Below are 23,418 nucleotides of genomic sequence, written 5' to 3'. Positions count from 1 at the left end.
TCACACATACATACTGTAAAATTTCTCACTCTAACTCAAACTTTCTAACAAATATCTTGTCTTTTAGGACACCAAAGGCAAATCAACATTGACTCATCTCTAATTCATGAGCTTTGGCTTCAAACCAAGCTTTCAAGATGGCATTGACTTGTACAAGCAAACTAGTTTTAGGCTTATTTAGTTTCGCTGTGTTTTGGGTTCAAGCAGTTTTTCTAGTAGTCTCATTCCTTCCATAGGCCGAACTGCAGGCTCGCTCCTCGGAGCCGCACTCATGGCCACCTTCAAAGTCCTAACTCCGAACCAAGCCTTTGGCGCCATTGACCTCCCAATCCTCGGCCTCCTCTTCGGTACCATGGTTGTCAGTGTCTACCTCGAACAAACCGACTTGTTCAAATACTTAGGAAAGTTACTCTCATGGAAATCTCAAGGGCCGAAGGACTTGCTCTGTCGTATCTGCCTTGTTTCAGCGATTTCAAGCTCTCTGTTCACAAACAACACGACTTGTGTTGTTTTGACAGAGTTCGTGCTCAAAATCGCGAAGCAAAACAATGTTAAATCCCATCATTTTTTGCTAGCCTTGGCGTCAAGTGCTAATATCGGTTCTGCTGCAACTTCGATTGGGAACCCCCAAAACTTGCTCATTGCCATTCGAGGTAACATATCTTTTAGTGAATTCATGTTGACGATTTTACCTGTAATGCTTGTTGGGGTGGTTGTGAATGTTCTTATACTTCTGGGTATGTATTGGAAAGTGTTGTGTGTCAAAAAGGATGAAGAAGTGGTGATATTTGAGGAAGAAGTGACTTCTCATCAATTTTCGCCTGCGATTATGTCTCATTCTGTTTCGATGACAAATGTTTTTAACTCAAATGAAAGCATGATGATGGTTGATATTGATAATTTGGAAGAAGCAAATCAAGTAATAGTACAGCAGGCTATGGAAGTGGAGGAGAAGGAGGAGGAGGAGAGGGGTTTGGGGAAGGAAAGGGAGATTGGAAGAGAATGTTGAGGAAGTTGAGTGTTTATGTTGTTACAAATGGAATGTTGATTGCATTTCTTCTAGGTTTAAATATGTCTTGGACTACACTTACTGTTGCTCTTTGTTATGAAAAATAGAGAGACTGTGTATTGAATTGAATGAGTGATACAATAGGAGAAGCCTGTATATATAGGCAGAAAGGAAACCTAGATAGGTACAGAAAATGATAGAGATAAGACTAGAAGGAGATATAGATAGAGAGAGATACAATACAAATAGATAAGAGATATCTATAATAATATACAGCTAACACCCCCCCTCAAGTTCAAGGTGGTAAGTCAGATATCAACTTGAGCTTGGGGAGGAGATCAGAGAAGCGGCCTGGAAGATGAGCTTTGGTGAAGAGGTCGGTGGTCTGATCAGCAGAAGTAACAAAAAGAAGACGAACATGGCCACTAGTAGCATGCTGTCGTATGAAGTGGCAATCAATCTCAATATGCTTGGTGCGATCATGGAAGACATCGTTATGGGCAATCTGAATAGCACTTTGATTGTCACAATAAAGATTGGTGGCAACGGAATGAGAAACACCTATGTCAGAAAGAAGCTAACGAAGCCACACAAGCTCCTGAGTAGTGTCAGCAAGAATACGATACTCAGCCTCGGTACTAGAACAAGTAACAAGGGTTTGCTTCTTACTACGCTAGGAAATGAGAGAGTTGCCCAAGAAGAAGCAGAACCCAGTAGTGGAACGATGATCAATAGGATCCCCTGCCCAATCGGCATCAGAAAAGGCATGCAGCTGTAGAGAAGAGTGAGGGGAGTAGTGAAGACCATGAAATAGAGTTCCTTTGAGATAGCGCAAAATACGAACCAGAGTAGCATAGTGTGGACAGCGAGGAGCAGTCATAAATTAACTAACAATGTGAACAGCATAAGCAATATCTAAACGAGTAACTGTGAGATAGACAAGACTACCAACTAGCTGACGATATAAAGTGGCATCTGATAAGAGGGGGCCATCAAGAGGTGTAAGACGAGTCTGAGGATATACTTGGCCTGGATATAAAGTGGCATCAGAAGTATACATGGCCTGGGTAAGAAAATAACTAGAGGAATCTTGAGAAATTTCCAAGCCAAGGAAATAGCTAAGTGCACCCTAATCTTTCATCTCAAACTGGCGATGAAGAAATTGTTTGAGGCTAGAAATACCCACTGTGTCATCTCCAGTGATAATCATATCATCTACATAGAGGAGAAGGAGAATAATACTGCGCTCTGTCTTACTAATAAATAAGGCAGAATCATGGGCACTGGAAGAAAAACCAAAGTCACGAATGGTAGAGCTGAACTTGGCAAACCAGGCATGTGGAGCTTGTTTTAAACCATACAAAGTTTGCAAACCTTGTTTGAAGGAACAAAAGAACCAGGAGGGGGTTGCATATAAACTTCCTCAGTGAGATCACCATTGAGAAATGCATTCTTGACATCCATCTGAGAAAGGTGCCAGTGACGAGCAGCAACAACGGCAAGTAAGCTGCGAACTGAAGTAAGACGGGCAACAAGAGCAAATGTTTCCTCATAGTCAATCCCATATTCTTGACTAAATCCCCGGGTGACAAGGCGAGCTTTGTAACGCTCAATGAAACCATTAGAATGAGTTTTGATCTTGTAAACCCATTTGCAACTAACAGTGCGCTTTCCAGGAGGAAGATCAACCACATCCTAGGTATTAGTTTGATCGAAAGCCTGTAGTTCATCAGTCATAGCTTGTTGCCAAAGAGGGTTAGAAGAAGCGTCTTGATAAGAAGTAGGTTCATGAGAGCAAAAGGCAGTGGAACCAACAATATAATCACGGAGAAGAACAGAAGGTTGCCTTACCTGTGTAGAATGACGCTCAGGTGGAGGAGGAACCGCAATGGAAATCGGTTTCGGAGGAACCTCCGCCGGAGCTGGAGAAGGCGTAGGGCCATCAGCTAACACAGGATCCTCAGGATGGATGATAGGCGTTGGCGGCTGTGGAAGCATGGGGTCAGAATCTGCATTAAAGTCATCAGAAAACAGATCTATAGAAATATCAGTGAAGACTGGTGAGTGGGTGGATGGCGGTAGGTGAAACTTGAAAAGAATAGAGAACATTTTGTGTTCCCAGAAGACCACATGACGGGAAATATGAAGACGCTTGGAGATAGGATCCCAACAATGATACCCTTTATGTTCGATACCATACCCCAGAAAACAACAAAGACGAGAACGAGGTTCGAGTTTAGTGTGTTCATGAGGCTGAAGTAGAACAAAACAAGCAGAACCAAAAACTTTAAGAGTGGTATAGTCAGGAGGAGAACCATACAAGCGCTCGTAAGGAGAAATGTTAGCTATGACAGGGGTGGGGACACGATTGATGGTGTGGATGGCAGTGAGGGCAGCTTCTCTCCAAAATTTTTCAGGACAAGAAGAAGAGAGCAGAAGAGCCTGAGTAGTGTCTAAAATATGACGGTGCTTTCTTTCAGCTCGTCCATTTTGTTGGAAAGTGCCTGCACAAGATCGATGAGAGAGAGTACCATGAGCTCGAAGAAAAGAAAGAAAATCAGAATCCAAGTACTCCTTAGCATTATCAGAACGAAAAAGCTTAATAGTACGAGAAAATTGAGTGCGGACCATAGCAGAGAAATCATAGTAAATCTGTTTAAGTTCAGAACATTTTTTTAGAAGAAAAAGCCAAGTATAATGAGAAAAATCATCAACAAAAATCACAAAATATCTGGATCCCCCCATGGTAGGTGTGGGGGAAGGTCCCCAAATATCTGAATGCACAAGATCAAAAGGAGCAGTAGAAATAGAATTACTTTTATTAAAAGGTAAGGCAGGTTGTTTAGCAATTTGACAAGATAAACAATCGGCATCTTCAAGACGGACACGACCTAATTGACCACTAGAAACTAAATTTTCAAACGACTAAAAGAGATATGTCCTAAGCGACAATGCCAAAGACGAAAAGAAGACATAGTAGATGCAACAGCAACAGTAGATGATTTGTGCGAACTGCGAAGATGGATAAGCTCGAACAGACGTCCATGCTTACGACCTGTCCTAAGGATCTGTCTCGTTTGAGGGTCCTGCACCAAACAACCATTAGCAAAGAAGGTAATAATTAGACCAAGTTCACATAATTGACCAATAGAGATAAGGTTCATTTTAAGAGAAAGAATATGGTAAGCATGAGAAAGAGACACAGTGGAAGTAGAGATTTTGCCAATATGACTAACAGGCATATGAGAACCATCAGCAGTGTGTATAGTGGGAGTAGAAGAAGATGATGACAAAGAAGAAAAGAGAGTGGAGTCAGAAGTTATGTGATTACAACATGCGGAATCAAAATACCATGAAGAGTTACCTGAGGTTACGGAAAGAGCAGTAGAGGGAGGATTACCAGATTTGTTGAGCACCTGGTGGATAATGGACTCAACATCCTTCATAGAGAAGGAAAGAGTAGAAGAACCCTCAGAGACAACAGCAGCAGAGCGAGAATTGTGGCCAGATTTGGACTGAGACCCAGAACGAGAAGCCCTCTTCTTAGATGAAGTAGTAGAGGGAGCTCGAAGACAATTGCTTTGGAGATGGCCCGGAGCAGTCTTGTGACAAGTCAAGCAATCGCGAACCTGGCAGTGAGCAAGAGAATGATTGGCTGGCAGGCCTTGGTTGTGACAATAACTACATATGATGGGCTGTGAAGAGGAGGAATTCTGAGAAGATGGCGTAGCAAGAACAGAATCCATGTCTTAAGATCTAAGACTCCCAAAATGAGTCTCCTCTGATAGGAGCTCAGTAATGGCTTGCTCTAAAGTGGGCAAGGGCAAACGATGAAGCAAAGAAGCACGCACAGGCTCAAAAGTGCTATGCAAAGCCATAAGAAACTGTAATCGTCGCTGATGATTCCGATAAGTAATAAAGAGCTGTGCATCATCAGAATGAGCCCATGGAGGTTCAGAAAGAGCGAGCTGGTCCCAAACAGACGACATTTAGGATAGGAAGTCATTAAGAGACTGATCGGGTGCCTGGCGCATGTGATGAAGAGTCTGCAACAGTTGATACTGATGAGCATGTCCAGTGGTCTGATAACGTTCCTTCAAGAAATCCCAAATTGCTTTGGTAGGAGAGGCAAGGGAATCATCATCCTGAAAGCATCCAAATTGAAGGTGGGTGGAAGGAATTGAGGTAGCTCGGAACTATGTAATAATTTGATAATTCTTACTTTCCCATTCGTCAAGACGGTCATCAAATGCAGAGTCCGTCTCATCCTCCTTCTGGTGGGGTTTGGTTTGCCTTTGATGAAACTAGAGAGAGCGTGAGCCCAACTAACATAATTAGACCCATAAGGATAACAGAAATAGATAGAATGTTCTCTGTACGATCCATAAATGCCAAAACGGAGGGCACCAATAGATTCAGAAGGCTGAAAAACCTTAGGGACAAGTAGGACAGATGGCAGCACTGTGGCTGTGATAATGTCAGCAACGAGGCAGTGCTGGAGTAGGGCTGACGTCAGCGGCTGAGGGGAGCTGACGTCAGCGACTGAGAAAACAGGAAAAACTGCTGAGGGAAACCGACCGGAAGCTAAGGAGATGCGGCTTGAGGTGGAAGCCAAGGTCAGCTGACGCGGAAGCCGGTGGACAAGCTGAGGGCAGGGCGGCTGAGGCACTGGGGCGAAAGCCGAGGTCAGCTGATGCGGAAGCCGATGGCCAAACCGTGAGAAGCCGGCTGAGACAGCGCGTGCTGGAGCGTGCTGAGAGTGGCGGTGGCGTCAACCGACACCCTTGTCTTAGGGAGGCGCGTGAGGGCGCGTGGTAACTCCGATGGAGGTGAATCTAGTGGCTTTGAATTCGTTGGGAAGAGACGAAGAGGTAGGTATAGTCCAAATGTTGAAACAAAAATGAACTAGATATGTAGAAACCACCAGAAATGGACAGAGGATAGAAACAAGCTGCCAAAGAAAAAAAAACGGGAGAAAAAAATGCTAGGAAGGAACCCTAGGCTCTGATACCATGTTATGAAAAATAGAGAGACTGTATATTGAATTGAATGAGTGATACAATAGGAGAAGCCTGTACATATAGGCAGAAAGGAAACCTAGATAGGTAAAGAAAATGATAGAGATAAGACTAGAAGGAGATAGAGATATAGAGAGATACAATACAAATAGATAAGAGATATCTATAATAATATACAACTAACACTCTTGTTCTTGTGGTACTTGATTTCAAGGATGCCCACCCCTCCCTCGAAAAGGTATATCGAGTAAACTTTTTTTTGTTACTTTTGTTTTCTTTTAATTTTTACAAAAATAATAATAATAATAATAATAATAATAATAATAATAATAATAATAATAATAATAATAATAATAATAATAATAATAATTCATATTTGGTGTCTACCTCACCTTTTGCTGAAAATATGGCCATGCACATATGTTCTTGAATTCTGATGATCAACAAACATCTCTGTCCACCATTTTTGACTATCAACTATCACTTCCAGCCATCATCTGCTACATCCCATAACCAACAATTCCACAGATAGATATCATCTCTTATTGAAAACCAGTGCGTCAACAACCACTTTCGATCATCTTTCTCACTTTTTTTCAAAACAAGTTTTTAAAACACTCGATAGTACCAAACATGCTTTTGTTTTTGTTTTTTTTTATTATAAAAAATTAAAATAAAACATATTTAAAATTTTTAACTGTAAACAAAAAGATAGTAAATTGTAAATGTTAGCTAACGGCAACTTGTAACTTGTATAATGGTCTGTGGTTCCTTCTAAATTTTTGTTGGTTAATGAATATGAATGACAGGTATCATACCCGTTGCTGATATTCTTCTGTGGAATGTTTATAACGGTGGATGGATTTAACAGAACAGGAGTACCAACCACTCTCTGGAACTTAACAGAGCCTCATGCTCGCATCAATCACCTTTCTGGCATCGCATTTCTTTCCCTTGTCATTCTTTTCCTTTCTAATCTTGCTTCCAACGTCCCTACTGGTTAGTACTTCCTCCGTCCCTTTTCTTTTTCTTTTTTTTATGTTTACGCTCACATTGTGGAACCAAGAGTGCCTCTTAGGAGAGATTTGATGGCCCAATGACTAGTCAATTAGGCTAAAGCCGGTTCCCTCCGTCCTATTTTATTGATCCATTATTTTATTTTTTATTATTCCAAAATGCATATCTACTTTGAAAAGTTAAAACTTTGAATTTAAAAGTTTCTAAACTTATCCTTGTAAAGTAATTATTATAAATATATTTAAAAATGAGAATAGAAGGGTATTTTTAGAATTAATCCTTTAAAATTTGAATTCGAAGTGTAACGTTTATGTTTCCTTAAAAAGTTTGAATTTTCAACAGAAATTATCAATATGGGACAGAAGGAGTAATAACTTGATTCATCATTCTACTCTTATTATTGCTTCTTTTTGTTTAGATGAAAAATATTTTTATGGAAAAAAAAAAATTTAAGAGAAATTTTTTTCTATGTTTGGTGATGGTGGAGGTGGCAGTGGGACGAAGGTGGACATGGAGGTGGTGGCGTGATGGTGGGGCCATGGTCATGGTGCTGTGGTAGTGGAGGTCACGGTGGCGGTTATAGTGTTATAATATTGGTAATAGTTTAGTTTAAAAAACATTTTCTCCCTACTAAAAGTAGGAAATATTTTCGACTCAAATAAACTTATTTTCTATTTTTTTTTCATTTTTCATTCAATCAAATGCCAAAAAAATATTTTATATCTAAACAGACAGATTATTATTTATATTGTCCTTCTTTGCTCATAGTTATCAACTTTATATAAAACACACAGTTAGTGTGACTTGTCACCTGTTTTTTTTTTTTCTTAATAAATTATCCATGTACAATATCTCTCCATAATCATTTTGGATCTTTATTTAAATTACTATTATTATTTTTTACCTACTACATGTAATTGGTTAATTTTTATAGTATGCTCATAGTTGTGCACACCATCTATTATATATTTCTCCCCTCTAATACTCATAATGGTAGTATTTACTCAATAGCACAAGTGAGGGGGAAAATTATTAATTAAAAAATATCATGAAACATTTGTCTATGTGAAACTTTTGAAGATAAAAGAGAAATCGTATTGTTTTTTAACTACTTAATAAAGATATTAATTTTTGCTTTTGAGTTATTAATTTTTAAATTAAAAAAAAATTATACCAAATAAACTCATTGTTGTAGGGATATATTTTCTGAGTACCAACACGTGGCAAGGTGACGCCGACGTGTCAGCTTCAGTTCCACGTGTCCTGGTCGTGACGCCGAGGTGATCTCGGCAAGGCCAAGGTTGCCTCCGAAGATATCGGAATCCGAGATAAGCGGATAAGGGGCAAGAGTTCTAGAATGAAGAGGGTACTCAACATAAATATGGACAAGAGTCCTAGATTGGGAGAAGACTTCAGTTTGGGTAAAGATGAGACTCTTAGAGAGCTTATCCTGATCCTATTGGGAGTCCAAGATTAGCAGTAATCCTGAGTCCATTGGAGTTAGACTTCCATTGGGACTAGGATTGAGTTGGCTATAAAAGAGAGGCACCCCCATAGGTCTAAGGTATGTTTTTATACTCAAGCTTGTGAGTTGAATACTTGATTATCTTTGAGAGATATATTGACTTGATCGTCGGAGTGCCTCCGGGTGGAAGAGCCACCGCCAGAGCCTTTTCTTTCTATTACAGGTTTGCTGAAGCCATCTATTCTGCCGGTGCTCTCCAGCTGATTACTAGGCGGGCAGTGTGGTTAGAAAATTACTCACACAATTTGGCGCCGTTTGTGGGAAACTTAGAAGAATAGATGGCCAGTAACGGACAGAGGGAAAACATTGGGGGCGACACTCCTGCTGGGAGTGGTAGACCAATTGACCTTGACGTTGAAGGAGACAACCACAATACAGAAAATCATAACCAGGGCCACAGAGAGAGAGACGTCGGCCAGGAGGGCGACGCTTCGAAGAGGACAGACCAAAGCAAGTATTATAACGAAGATAACCTTCAGGTATGGAGGGATAGGTGCCTATGGAGGGATGAGGAAGTAAAAGACTTGGCAAACAAGTTGGCAGACCTACAGTCAGTGGTCAACTTCATGATGCAAAACAATGTCATGCAGCCACCATACCCGCTGCAGGATACGCCGATGCCAGCAACTAGCACCCAGAAAGGGGGAAGAAGAACAATCCCCGAAGTCCCTCAGCACACCAGGAGCGGAAGGCACTCTCACCGACCTTCTAGGGAAGGCGGACGAGAGGAGCCGAGATGAGAGGAGTACCGAAGAACGTATCACACGAAGGATCCAGAGCCCAAAGAACATCGGCATGTTCAAGGGCAGGCGCTTTGCTTTGACACAACACATGGAGAGAGATCAAAACGAGCCCACTACGAGGCCGAAAGTAGTGTGCCGAAGAGATTGAAATCCAGAGATAGCCGAGCTCCAGGAAGGAGTTAAGAAGACTAGGGAGATTACCTCAAAAGGAGGCAACAGAATGCTGAAGCCGAGGTAACTTCCCCGGTTAAGCCAATGGCACCATTCTCGGTGGAACTAGACAAATTTCAAGTACCAAAGTGATTCAGTATGCCGAGGTTCCAAATATATGATGGTAAGATAGATCCCAACTTCTACGTCGAGCTATACTTGAATTCGATGGCATTATATAGCGGGAACGAGCCGTTGCTCTGTAAAGTGTTCCCTTCATCCTTTGGGAAAATTGCATCAGATTGGTTCCATAAACTACCAAAGGGAAGCGTAAAAACTTGGGAAGGCCTGGCCGAAATGTTTGTGGCCAGGTTTGTAACAAATAAACTACAACCCTTGAGGGTCGACGCACTGATGGCTTTAAAGATCGCCAAGGATGAAGGCCTTAGGGCCAATACAAAAAGGTACTACGAGGTGTTCAATCGAATACCTGATTGCAACCAAGAGGTGACGGTCATGTCCTTCAAGAACGGCCTGAAAGATGACTGCCCACTACGAAAATCTTTGGCAAAAACATTGCCAAAAAGCATGGAAGAACTCATGGCAAGAATAGAGAAGTACGCCAGAACCGAGGAGGATACGTCGGGAAATAAAGAAACAAAGCAGGAGAAAGGAAACGGCTCACCGAAGCGAAGCCGAGGCAACAATGGGCCAACCAAACAAGAAACGGAATTGAGGGGTAAACAGGCAGTAGCAACTATATTCCGAGTCCCGATCCACAAAGTCTTGGATCAAATACGAAACCAACCCTATTTTAGAGCTCCAGCAAGAGCACCAGGGGAATTTATGGGAAGAAACGTTGGTAGGCGTTGTGCTTACCACAATGAAGAAGGGCACCCAACTCAGGGTTGTAGAGCCCTAAAAGCACACTTAGAAGACTTGGTAAGGCAAGGCCATCTGAGGGACCTTGTTAATGAGGCCAGGACAAGAGAAAAACAGGCAAGATTGCCTCAAGCGCCAGCAGCTCCGCCTCCCCCAGCACAGCAACCACAGGCAGGAGGACCACGGGTGGTTAATGTAATTCACTCAAAGGTAAACGAAAGCGACATTCAGGGAGAAACCCAAAGAGTAAAACACCTGCAGCACGTGAACTAGGCCGGACATAAAAGGCCTCGGCCTGAAGAGTGCCGAGGACCGATGATAGCCTTCACTGAAGCTGACCTAGAGATGGTCCAGCATCCGCATAATGATGCCTTGGTAGTATCCCTCCAGGTTGGGCAGTGCCAAGTGAAACGCATCCTAATAGATCAAGGTAGCTCTTGTGACATCATGTACGTTAGATGTTACAAGGAGCTAGGCCTTCACCCAGACGACATGGAACAATCGAATGGCCCGATGATCGGCTTCAATGGAACGCCGACATGGCCACTGGGTGCAACAAGCTTGGAAGTACAAGCTGGCACTAAGAAGATCAAGACAGAATTCATGATGATTGACACACCTTCACCATATAACATCATCTTGGGAAGACCATGGTTGTATGCAATGGGGGCAGTTCCCTCAACATTGCATCAACTATTGCGGTTCCTAACAGAGCATGGGATTGAAGAAGTCAGAGGAGATCAACTGCAGGCAAAAAGTTGCTCCATGGCAGCAATGAAGTCTACTTGCAGCGTTCGAGAGCCAAAAGAGGCAGAAATTGAAGATGAGGACATGAAAGTACTAGAAGACGTCGGCAAAGAACCAGCCGAGAAGAGCGAAGAGACACTAAAGAAAATCTTCGTCCAGGAGGGCGACGAAGAGCGCTTCTTTCTTCTCGGCTCAGGCTTAGCCGAAGAAGAGGAAAGAGAATTGGAAGATTTTTTTAGAAAAAACATAGATGTGTTCGCCTGGACACCTTACGAAATGCCTGGCATTGACCCCGAGGTCACTTGCCACAGACTGAATGTCGATAGGTCGGCAAAACCTGTGATTCAACGAGCCAGAAGACCGACGTTGATGCACGTCGAAGCAGTAGAAGAAGAAGTGGACAGACTTCTAGAGGCCAGGGCCATCCGAGAAGTTCATTACCCGACATGGCTCTCCAACACTGTAGTGGTAAAGAAGAAAAACGGTAAATGGTGGGTCTGCGTAGATTTTACAAGCCTGAACAAAGCTTGTCTCAAAGACTGCTTTCCTTTATCCAAGATTGACCAGTTGGTAGACGCCACCTCTGGACATGGAAGAATGAGCTTCCTAGATGCTTATAGGGGGTACCACTAGATAACCATGTACCCCCCAGACGAAGAGAAGACAGCGTTTATCACCCCAAAAGGCCTGTACTGTTACAGAGTGATGCCTTTTGGGTTGAAAAACGCAGGAGCAGCCTACCGATGGCTGGTAACCAAAATGTTCAAACACCTGATTAGCCAAACAGTAGAAGTCTATATCGATGACATGGTCGTGAAGACCAAGGAGCCTAAGAGTCATCTTACTGACCTAAAAGAGGTATTCGAGATCCTCAAAAAATATCAGCTCCGACTCAACGCATCAAAGTGCGCGTTTGGAGTCAGATCTGGTAAATTTCTGGGGTACCTGGTAACAAGGAAGGGCGTAGAGGCCAGCCCAGATCAGATCAAGGCCATCCTAGACCTACAGAGCCCAACATCGGCAAAACAGGTACAAATGCTTACTGGAAGGGCCGCAGCCCTAAACAGGTTCATAAGCCGAAGTTCAGACAAATGTAAACCCTTCTTCAATCTGGTGAAAAAAACCACGGACTTCCTATGGACTGAGGAATGTGAGGCCGCTTTGGCCGACCTAAAGAAATATCTGACCACGGCTTCGGTCCTCTCGACACCTGAACCTGGGGAAGAGCTATTTTTGTACTTAGCTGTGTCAGAACATGCAGTAAGTACAATGCTAATCCGAGAAGAACAAGGAGAACAAAAGGCTGTTTATTATGCAAGTAAAACCTTGGCCGACGCAGAAACAAGGTATCTACCACTAGAGAAATTAATGCTGGCCTTAGTAATGGCCTCAAAAAAATTGAACCATTACTTTCAAGCTCACAAGATTGTGGTGCTTACAGAGCACCCACTGAAGTCCCTGTTGCAACAAGGAGACTTAACAGGAAAAATCGCAAGATGGGCAGTTGCCTTGGGCCAGTATGACCTGGAGTTCAGGCCTAGAACAGCAATAAAGGGCCAAGTTTTGGTTGACTTCGTGGCAGAATTCACGCTTGAAACCATCAAACATCGGGCTCCGTTGAGCCAGGATGAGCATTGTCCCAGCAAGCAAAGAGAATCCCAGCCTAAGGCAAAAGAGCAAAGGAAGGAAAAACTCAGACCCTGCAGCATCTACATCGGCGACTCATTCAGACTGTTTGTTGATGGAAGTTCGAACCGACAAAGCGCGGGGGCAGGAGTACTGCTGATATCTCCAGATGGAGAAATAATAGAACAGTCCATCCGTTTGGGGTTCAAGGCCTCAAATAATGAAGCGGAATACGAAGCATTAATTGCAGGGCTAAAACTGGCAGCAGCAGCAGTAGCAGATGAGGTAATTATTTTTTGTGATTCACAACTTATTGTTAACCAGTCAACAGGAGAATTTGCAGCTAGAGACGAAAGGATGTCGGCATATGCAAAAGAGGTCATCAGATTGGCAGCTCTATTTCAGAACTGTCGACTACTCCAAGTTAGCCGAGATGACAACACCCACGCTGACGCGTTGGCTAACCTGGCAAGTTCAATGCAGACTGGAAAAGCAAGGACAATTATGATCGACTATATATCGGGCCCGAGCATAGAACCACAGAGCACAAAACAGGAAGCAATGTGTGTGGACATAGGGCCAAGCTGGATGGATGCAATTGTTGCATTCCTGAAAGAAGGAAAGCTGCCAGAAAATCGTAAGGAGGCACACAAAGTCAGATTGAAATCGGCAAGATTCAGTCTGACAGCAGATGGACACCTCTACAGAAGGTCCTTCACTGGACCCCTTTTAAGGTCTGTACATCCTTTGCAGGTTGAAGATTTCCTATATGAAATTCACGAAGAAATTTGTGGAAGCCATGCTGGGGGCAGATCATTAGCCCACAGGGCCATTACCCAGGGGTATTGGTGGCCCTACATGCAAAAAGATGATGAAGCCTACGTGAAGAAGTGTGAACAATGCCAAAGGTTTGCACCTTTGATACATCAGCCAGCTGCTGACCTAAACCCAGTATCCAGCCCTTGGCCGTTTGCCCAATGGGGCATGGATCTTGTTGGGCAACTTCCCCAGGCAACTGGGCAGAGAAAATACTTGCTGGTAGCAACAGATTACTTTATGAAGTGGATAGAGGCAGAACCTCTTGCCAAAATCAGAGATGTGGACGTCAAGAACTTTATATGGAGAAACATCATTACCAGATTTGGGATTCCGAGAGCAATAGTTGTCGACAACGGGACACAGTTTGACAGCAAACTCATCAAGAACTTTTGTGCGAAATTTAAGATCAAGAATTACTTTTCAACACAAAGTTTTCCCCAAAGTAATGGGCAAGCAGAAGCATCCAACAAAGTAATTTTGGATGGAATAAAGAAGAGGCTGCAGGCAGCAAAAGGAAAGTGGGTAGACGAATTGCCCAACGTGCTTTGGGCATATCGAACTACGCCGAGAAAATCAACAGGGGAATCCCCCTTTGCCATGGCTTATGGCACAGAAGCAGTCATCCCATTGGAGATCGGCATCCTAGGGATCAGAACCCAGGGAGTAGAGAATGGCACGAATGACACACTTTTAGCCCGAGATCTGGATCTTTTGGAAGAACGAAGAGAGAAAGCTGCAATTCAGCTCGCAGTATACTAGCAACAACTTGCCAGAGCTTACAACAAGAAGGTCAATCCAAGAGATTTTCAAGTCGGCAACCTAGTCTTGAGAAAAGTCGTCGGCAACAAGAAGGATCCCAGAGAGGGCAAGCTTGGCCCAAACTGGGAGGACCCTACAGAATTACTTCGGTATTAAGCAATGGGGCTTATCGGCTTGAAGATAACGAGGGCAAAGCACTGCCAAGACCTTGGAACACTTGTAATTTGAAATTCTTCTATCATTAGATGTGCATTATTTTCCTTTTCTTTAAACACATATGATTGATAAAGTTACATGTTGGTGTTCTTGGAGACATGAATAATGAGAACCCAAATAGAACTCAGGTTCACATTGGGGGCAGAGAGAAGGCAGAGACACTTAATTCACTTGTTGAAATTTGTAGCAATTTACAAGTTAAAGTTAAGCCGAGATTGCTCCTTATCTTCACTTGTTGAAATTTGTAGCAATTTACAAGTTGAAGTTAAGTTGAGATTATTCCTTATCTTCACTTGTTGAAATTTGTAGCAATTTACAAGTTGAAGTTAAGCTGAAATGGTTCCTTATCTTCATTTGTTGAAATTTGTAGCAATTTACAAGTTGAAGTTAAGCTGAGATTATTCTTTATCTTCACTTGTTGAAATTTGTAGCAATTTACAAGTTGAAGTTAAGCTGAAATGGTTCCTTATCTTCACTTGTTAAAATTTGTAACAATTTACAAGTTGAAGTTACGCTGAAATGGTTCTTTATCTTCACTTGTTGAAATTTGTAGCAATTTACAAGTTGAAGTTAAGCTGAAATGGTTCCTTATCTTCACTTGTTAAAATTTGTAACAATTTACAAGTTGAAGTTACGCTGAAATGGTTCTTTATCTTCACTTGTTGAAATTTGTAGCAATTTACAAGTTGAAGTGAAGCCGAGGTTATTGCTTAAACCCTTATAGCAATCTACAGGTTGGTTAAACCTAAAGAAGATGCTTAACACTTGTTATAATTTGTAGTAATTTACAAGATGACGTTAAGCTGACATATGATCATCTGTTGAAATTTGCAGCAATTTACAGGTTGAAATAAAAGCTAAGTATATTGTTTAAACACTTGAGAAATTTGCAGCAATTTGTAGTAATTTACAAGTAGATCATTGTTTAGCACTAGTTATAACTTGAGAAATGTTTGCAAAGATAGCATTGAATAGTATATACTTGTTGAAATTCATGAAAAGTTTGCAGGTCAGTATCTTACCGAAGTAAAGCTTGTAGTTACTATACCCGAGGTCTTTAACCCCGAGAAGATTGCACAAAGGAGGCAAAGTATGAAAGGCATGCCAAATGTTCTAAGCATAGAACCATGCAGAAGTAATCAAGAGAAAATAAAGACTAAAGCATTCAGAGAAAAACAATTGTAGTTGTGTACAAAGAAGGCACTACGGCCTAACCAAAAGCAAATTGCTCGGCAGTGACAAAGATAGGCACATCGGCCACAAAAGGAAGCTTACATTGTCCAGAAAATAGAAAAGTAAAAAAGTTCAAACAAAGAAAGACATTGGAGTCAGGCTCCTTCAGCATCAACAGCTGGATGGGCTGGAACCTCGGAGGATTCTGGTTGAACCACCTCGGCAATCTTTTCTGCCGCCAACTTGGCGTCAATTTCGGCAAGTGTTTGATCAAGACTTCTATCGACTGGAGGAACATCAGATGATGCTTGCTCAGGAGTGGTCTCCTTGATAACCTCCTCATCCTCCCCATGAGTCAAGTCTAGGACTTGATCGTCCTGAGGAGGGGACTTGGTCTCACTAGCATCTTTGGGCTTCCTTACCAAAGCCTCATCATCATCCTTATCTTCATCCTCAGATTCAGACTCAGATTCATCTTCAGCTTAGCTTGGCGGAGGAGGTGGAGGAAATGGAAGAGGAATAGCGTCGGCTTGGCGCAGTGGTGAATTGTCAGGAAGATTAAGTTTCTTTGCAAGAGCCATCCAACCAAGGGAGAAGCTCCTGTTGCACGCCTACCTAACTTGTAGTTTATATTCCTCTGTAACATCAGCCATTCCTTGAGCATAGGCCTTTTCGTCGGCCGCTTTGATTTCGGCGTCTTTAGTGGATAAGGCCTCTTGAAGTTCCTTTTCGGCTTGGGCCTTTTTGTCCTCGGCCTCTCTCTTCTCGACCTCGGCGACCTTCTTAATAGCCTCGGCAGATTCAGCCTTTTCTTTGGCTAGGGTTTGGGCTTTGGTGGCAGCCTCAGCCTGGTCTTCAAGCTTCTTCATCTTTGTCAGAAAAGTTTTGTTTTCCTTTTTTAGGGCATAAACCTCCCACCTCATGTTGGCCAACTTCTCCCTTGTTTCAAAAGCTTACATGGAGAGAGAATGGGCATGTTGAATGGCCTGAAAGAACCCAAGGGAAAAGTTATTACATAAACTTTACAAGTATAGAAAAAGAGGCAGAAAGACAAGTTGCCAAATGGGGGAACTTACTTGTACAAAACATTGGAGCATGAGGGCGTAGTTCTCGTACTCGCTCATCTTGGCATTCCGCTCAAGATCGCCAGGAAGGAGAACAGCAGTACTGAGTGCCACGCCGACATTGATGTCATCGGCACTGTCATAGGCTAGAACAGGCTTATCTTCCAGGGTGATTTCAGGCACCCAGGGCACTCTTGGTATTTTGGAACCCGAGGTCGTCGCAGACGATGACCTCGGCTTCTTTGATTGAGTGGACTCTGATGGCTGTGTTTCAGCAGACCTTTTTGTGGGAACGGAAGCGGTCTTCCCACTCTCAGCCAGTTTGGATATAGGTAAAGTGTCCTCGGACTCAACCTGAGTCACTTTAGCCTTTGGCTGGGCTTTCTTGGTTCTCTTTAGCTTTGGTGGGGGCATGGTTTGCGTCGGCTGAGCGTCAACGTCCGTAGGAAGGTCGGCTAGGAGATCTTGGGCAATAGGCTTCGGGCGACCCATCTCAGCAGTTTTGACAAGTCGTCGCCGACGTTTTCTTTCTGGTATTAGGATTAAGTATGGGGCTGAAGTTGATGGTTGATCGGCTGGATCAGAGGTTGACCCTTGGTCAGCCCGAGATGTTGATACGGATTGTAGAGTGGTAGCAGAGGGAGGAGATAAGATCTTCTTCTTTCTTTTCGGGACGTCGGGCAGTGTAGACTTGTACGTCGGAATAAAATTCAGTACCAGTGGAGCCTTGCGCTTTTGGATTGGCAGATCTAGGAGCTTCTTTAAATTTTTGCCTGGAAAGTAGGACTAGCGACAATCCTTTGGTGGCTTGCGAACATCTGCAAGAAGAGCAAGACATTAGAAACAGACAAAGTTTTGAAGACTTGAAAAAGAAAACAACTAAGTAATTGACACTGGGCTCTTACCCTTGCCCTCTTTAACTGTTCGAGGAAGAGGGTATAGATGGACATCCTCGTTTGGGGCAAACTCCCAATTTCCAAAGGCAATGAAGTAGTCATCTCCAGCCCCCTTGTTGGAGTCTGGGAGGTCGGCTACGATTTTGAATTCGGTGGACCTCGGCTTGAGGTAATAAACGAAATCTTTTTCTTTTAAGTTCAGGGCGCACATGGTATAACAATATTGGATATCGGCAAGCGTGATCCTAACGTTCTCCTGCCTAGCTAGGGCTATGATACCATTAATCACTCGATAGGAGTTGATGGTAAGTTGCACGGGGTTCAACCTATAGTAGTGGAGAACTTCGCGAAAAAGGGGATTAAGTGGAAGCCGGAGTCCACATTCAGTAAAGGCTACAATAGGAAAGGGCATCGTATTGTCTGTAGGCATGATGGAATCGTCATCCCCAGCTAGCCTAAGGTGAACATCGGCTGGAATGGAGAACTCTTCCCTAAAGTATTCGAGTTTGGTTGGGGTATTTACCCTATGTCTCCACATACCCATGATTTTGGCGTAAAGGAATTTGACTACCGAAAGAAGATGTTCTTAAAGGGTTATTGGAACCTCGGCAAAAACCTAGGTAAGTATTGGTACGGCTTGTTTCAGTTTTTCCTAAAAATTAAAGGTTCTACAAACAAATCCCAAGCCTAAAAACTATAAAGATGAAGATCAAAGGCACGGATCTGGAAAAGATACAAAAAACATAAAACAAAGACGAAGTTTCAGAATTTATAACAAAAAGGGGTTATCAGAAACATGGAGAATACAAAGGGCTGAAGGCCAAGAACAGTGGGAAAAAAGTGGTGAAACAGTGCAAGTGTTCAAGACATAAGCAAAATCGTGGAATAGACGCATCCAGATGAATAATCCAGTAAATTAAATGTTTGAACACGACAGTAATAGCAAGAAAATTCCAGAAAAAATCAAGAACTGAGGTAAGAAGGAACAGCTGCTTACCAGACGAAGTAAGGCCGGAATAGAATTTGCCGAAGATAGACGATGGTTACTGAAGTACCAGAGTGGTAAAAGCTTCACCAGAAAGATGAACAAAGACGGTTACAGAACTTGGAGCCTTAGCAATGGCAGATTCAAGAAGCAAGAGCTTTAGATTGAGAAAAGCAAGTAAATCGAATACAAAGGTAAGGAAAGAAAGAGGGAAAAAACAAAGTTTTGTTAAAAACTTGAAACGGCGGCAAAATAGGGCAATTAATGAGCCTAGAACATCGCATACGTCAGACGACGCAGACAAATGGAAGACGGCTTACAGGCGTGTCGCAGACACGGGCCAATGAAGATATAACGCGTAAGAGGAACGGTTGAGAAGTGATGCATGACAGCTCATACGCATAGGAGAGTTCATTTGAATTCTTGTTCTTGAAAGAAGACATGTCGGCCTAAGATGAACGACCTCGGCTGAAGAGTTCTTATGCCGAAGTACTGGAAAGAGGAATAATATAGGTTCCATCACCTCAGAATGCCGAGGTAATAGAACCTAGGGAGTAGTTGTTGGGATATATTTTCTGAGTACCAACACGTGGCAAGGTGACGCTGACGTGTCAGCCTAGGTTCTACGTGTCCTGGTCGTGACGCCGAGGTGATCTCGGCAAGGCCGAGGTTGCCTCCGAAGATATCGGAATCCGAGATAAGCGAATAAGGGGCAAGAGTCCTAGAATGAAGAGGGTACTCAACATGGATATAGATTGGGAGAAGACTTCAGTTTGGGTAAAGATGAGACTCTTAGAGAGCTTATCCTGATCCTATTGGGAGTCCAAGATTAGCAGTAATCCTGAGTCCATTGGAGTTAGACTTCCATTGGGACTAGGATTGAGTTGGCTATAAAAGAGAGGCACCCCCATGGGTCTAAGGTATGTTTTTATACTCAAGCTTGTGAGTTGAATACTTGATTATCTTTGAGAGATATACTGACTTGATCGTCGGAGTGCCCCCGGGTGGAAGAGCCACCGTCGGAGCCTTTTCTTTCTGTTACAGGTTTGTTGAAACCATCTATTCTGCCGGTGCTCTCCAGCTGATTACTAGGCGGGTGGTGTGGTCAGAAAATTACTCACACAATTGTTATTGTTGATTCATTAAAATATTATTTAATGTTATGTTCATCTTCACTTTGAATGTAATGGAAAACTTCCTGTGGTAAACTAAGAACTAGTTTGAAAATTAATTATTTTAGTTGATTATTTTAATTTTTTATGAAAAGACATGTAAAAAATAGAGAGGATAAATGATTGGGTATTTTGACTTTTTGATTATTTTAATAAAATAAAAATAAAAATAACATGCCAAACAAATTATTTATATTGAAGTCATGGCCTTTTTGACAACTTAATTTTTTTTTTTATTGTGTCGGGATGACCATAAAAGAGAAGGGCATATTACCTCTTTTCTTGGAAGAAATAAGAAACGGCAGCCAAAATGGGAATGTCCGCTCTCCTAGAATTTGAACCAAGTAAGGTGTATAATATGTTGCTGAGCATGTTGTCATATCTTTTTCTACTTTGGTTCTTTTTGTAGATTTTTCATTCTAGATTTGTGCCTTTCACTTGTATGCTTTTATATGACATCCAATAAAATTGGTCTTGTCCTCATTCATAAGTGGGTGGCTTATGGGTAAATTTTTTTACCATAATAAATAAAGCTGGTATGAATGGAGTAAAAGGTGGCTTTAAAAATAAATGTATTATGTAATAATCAATTATGTTGGTTTGATAATTATAATTGATAATATTTAAAAATTTAAGTGCCTTTTAAAATATAAGTTAAAACTTAAAAAAAATTTAAGTCATATAAAATTTACTTAATTTTGATTGAATTTATAAATACTAAAATATAAGTATCAGTATACATTATTATAAACTCACTACTATCACCACCACTACCACCACCATCACAATATAAAAATTAAAATATATAATTTAAAAATAATAAAGTTCAAATTTAATTTTATACATATTAAACAATTTATTTTTAGTTCAACGCTTAAATTTTTATCAAATAATTTTTTAACTTAATAAATTCGGCATTTAATTTTCAATATTTAATTTTCAATTTTCAGTTTTATCAAACAACACCTTAGTTAGTCACTTAAAATTTATTTTAAAAAAAAATTATTTTTATTTTTATTTATTTATTTATTTTAATCGAGTAAAGTGCATCAAGAGTGAGGATTCTAAGGTATTAGTGAAGGACGATGAGATTAAGGAAAGATGGAAGAATTATTTTGAGAAACTATTAAATGAGGAACATGGAAGTACGACAATAAGGGAAGAAATAATCAGTAATACGATAAACCAAGACTATAGGTTCTATCGCAGGATTAGAAATTTTGAAGTGGAGATTGCACTTAAGAAGATGAAATCAAATAAGGCTTTAGGACCTGATGATATCCCTATTGAAGCTTGGAAGTGTTTGGGTAAAAAGAGAGTTGCTTGGTTGACTAGGTTGTTTAGTAAAATTTTGTTGACTAGGAACATGCCAGATGAGTGGAGGAAGAGTATTTTAGTGCCAATCTATAAGAACAAAGGTGATGTCCAGAATTGCAACAACTATAGAGGAATTAAGCTAATGTGTCATATAATGAAAGTGTGGGAGAGGGTGATGGAACGTCGATTGCGAGACATAACGGAGGTGTCAGAGAATCAATTTGGGTTTATGCCTGGTAGGTCAACAATGGAAGCGATCTATCTTTTGAGGAGAGTAATAGAAAAGTATAAAGAAAAGAAAAGAGACATTCATATGGTGTTTATCGACCTTGAGAAAGCATATGACAGAGTGCCCCGAGATATAATATGGTGGGCGTTAGAGAAGAAAGGGGTGACAAAAGGCTACATTGACGTGATTAGGGACATGTATGAAGGGGTGGTGACCACTATTAGATCGCCAGCTGGAGAAACAAATGAATTTCCTATCACTGTAGGGTTACACCAAGGATCTACCTTAAGTCCTTATCTTTTTGCTTTAGTTATGGACGAGTTGACGATAAATATTCAGGATGACGTGCCATGGTGTATGATTTTTGCAGACGATATTGTGTTAGTGGATGAGACTAGAGAAGGAGTTAACACAAAGTTGGAGATCTGGAGAAAAGCTCTTGAATCTAAAGGATTTCGGATAAGCAGAACTAAGACAGAGTACATGGAGTGTAAATTTAGTAACAGTAACAATGAAAGCAGAGGAGAAGTGAAGATTGAGAACCAAGAACTGCCTAAGAGTGAACATTTTCGTTATTTAGGGTCAATTATCACAACAGCGGGAGAGATTGATGCAGATGTGGCCCATAGGATTAAGGCGGGATGGTGTAAGTGGAGAAGTGCGTCTGGGGTATTGTGCGATAAACGAATACCTACTAGACTCAAAGGTAAGTTTTATAGAACGGCTATTAGACCAGCTATGTTGTATGGGACGGAGTGTTGGGCAACTAAGAAACAACATGTAGATAAGATGAGTGTGGCTGAGATGAGGATGCTAAGGTGGATGTGTGGTAAGACTAGACAGGACAGGATTAGGAATGAGTGTATTCGGGAATGGGTAGGAGTAGCACCGATAGAAGATAAGTTGAGAGAGAATCGTTTGAGATGGTTTGGTCATATTCAACGGAGACCAATAGAGACAGTAGTGAAGAGATGCGATGCTGTAACGGTAGATGGAAGTGTTAGGGGACGAGATAGGCCTAGATTAACGTTGACTAGCGTTATAAATAGAGATATGAATCTACTTAATTTGACCAATGAAATGGCCTTTGATAGGGCCGCGTGGAGAAGAAGGATTCATGTAGCCGACCCCATTTGATGGGACTTAAGGCTTCGTTTGGTTTGGTTTGGTTTGGTTTGGTATTTATTTTTGTTTGTTTTTTTTTGTTGTGAAAGATTTTTATTGTTGAAGGTCTTAAATTCTAATAAGCACAATTAAATAACCTCTCACTATACCGTTTAGGCTGAGGCTTAAAAAAGAACCCTGAGCCATTATTAGATGGGGCAAATGGTTTTCAAGCAATATTATCGTTGGAAAGTGATTTACAAACATTTTTATACACAAAATGCATCTAGAATTATATCGTAATGGCATTTTTATAATTATTAGGTACAATTGTAGGTATTTTGACTAAAAATAAAAGGACCACAAACAATCATATCATTCTGTATGAAATTTCTATATAAAAAATTTGTATGTATTGTACTACACATTAACATTCTAGCTAGAGTTTTAGATGGAATGTGCAGCGAAATTGAATCTTTAATGAACTCTTTAAATGTGTGTTACATGACCAAAAAATAATAATTAAACTAATAATAAATATAAAATTTAGAGTTAATAGGTAGTAAATTAATTAATATGTGATTAATTCAAAATTAGGTGTACAATAAGAGAGAGAGAGAGAGAGAGAGAGAGAGAGAGAGAGAGACGGAAATAATATTCTTAGTGCAAGGTCCTAAAATAATTTCTCCATTTGCTAACTATAGACACCCCATTTTTTACGGTCCTTACGACTTGGATTTCCTCGTATGCACACTCGATGATGAATCTGTTTGCTCGCCAAGTGTTCGAAGTTCTCAGTAGAATGCCACAACTTTGAGCCTTGCAAACCCTGATAGCCTTTCAAACCTAGTTTTGGACCAAGTCAATCTTTTTCAGCCTGCAACCTCTGGTGATCTGCCGGCCACCGATGGAGACTTGCCGGCCATCACTTTTTGCTTGCCGACCTGGTGCCAGCCACCAGTGATGG

General features: G+C 41.4%; 1 pseudogene; it reads left to right on the top strand.

Moving 5' to 3' along the window:
• On the top strand, nt 1–2,759 carry LOC114281814 (silicon efflux transporter LSI2 pseudogene; annotated as a pseudogene).
• Nucleotides 2,760–23,418: the final 20,659 nt, after the last annotated feature.

Source organism: Camellia sinensis, chromosome 13 (assembly GCF_055761805.1).
Source record: "Camellia sinensis isolate YWXY chromosome 13, ASM5576180v1, whole genome shotgun sequence".
In the NCBI taxonomy this organism is placed as follows: domain Eukaryota; kingdom Viridiplantae; phylum Streptophyta; class Magnoliopsida; order Ericales; family Theaceae; genus Camellia; species Camellia sinensis.
This window is presented reverse-complemented; position numbering and strand designations above follow the sequence as displayed.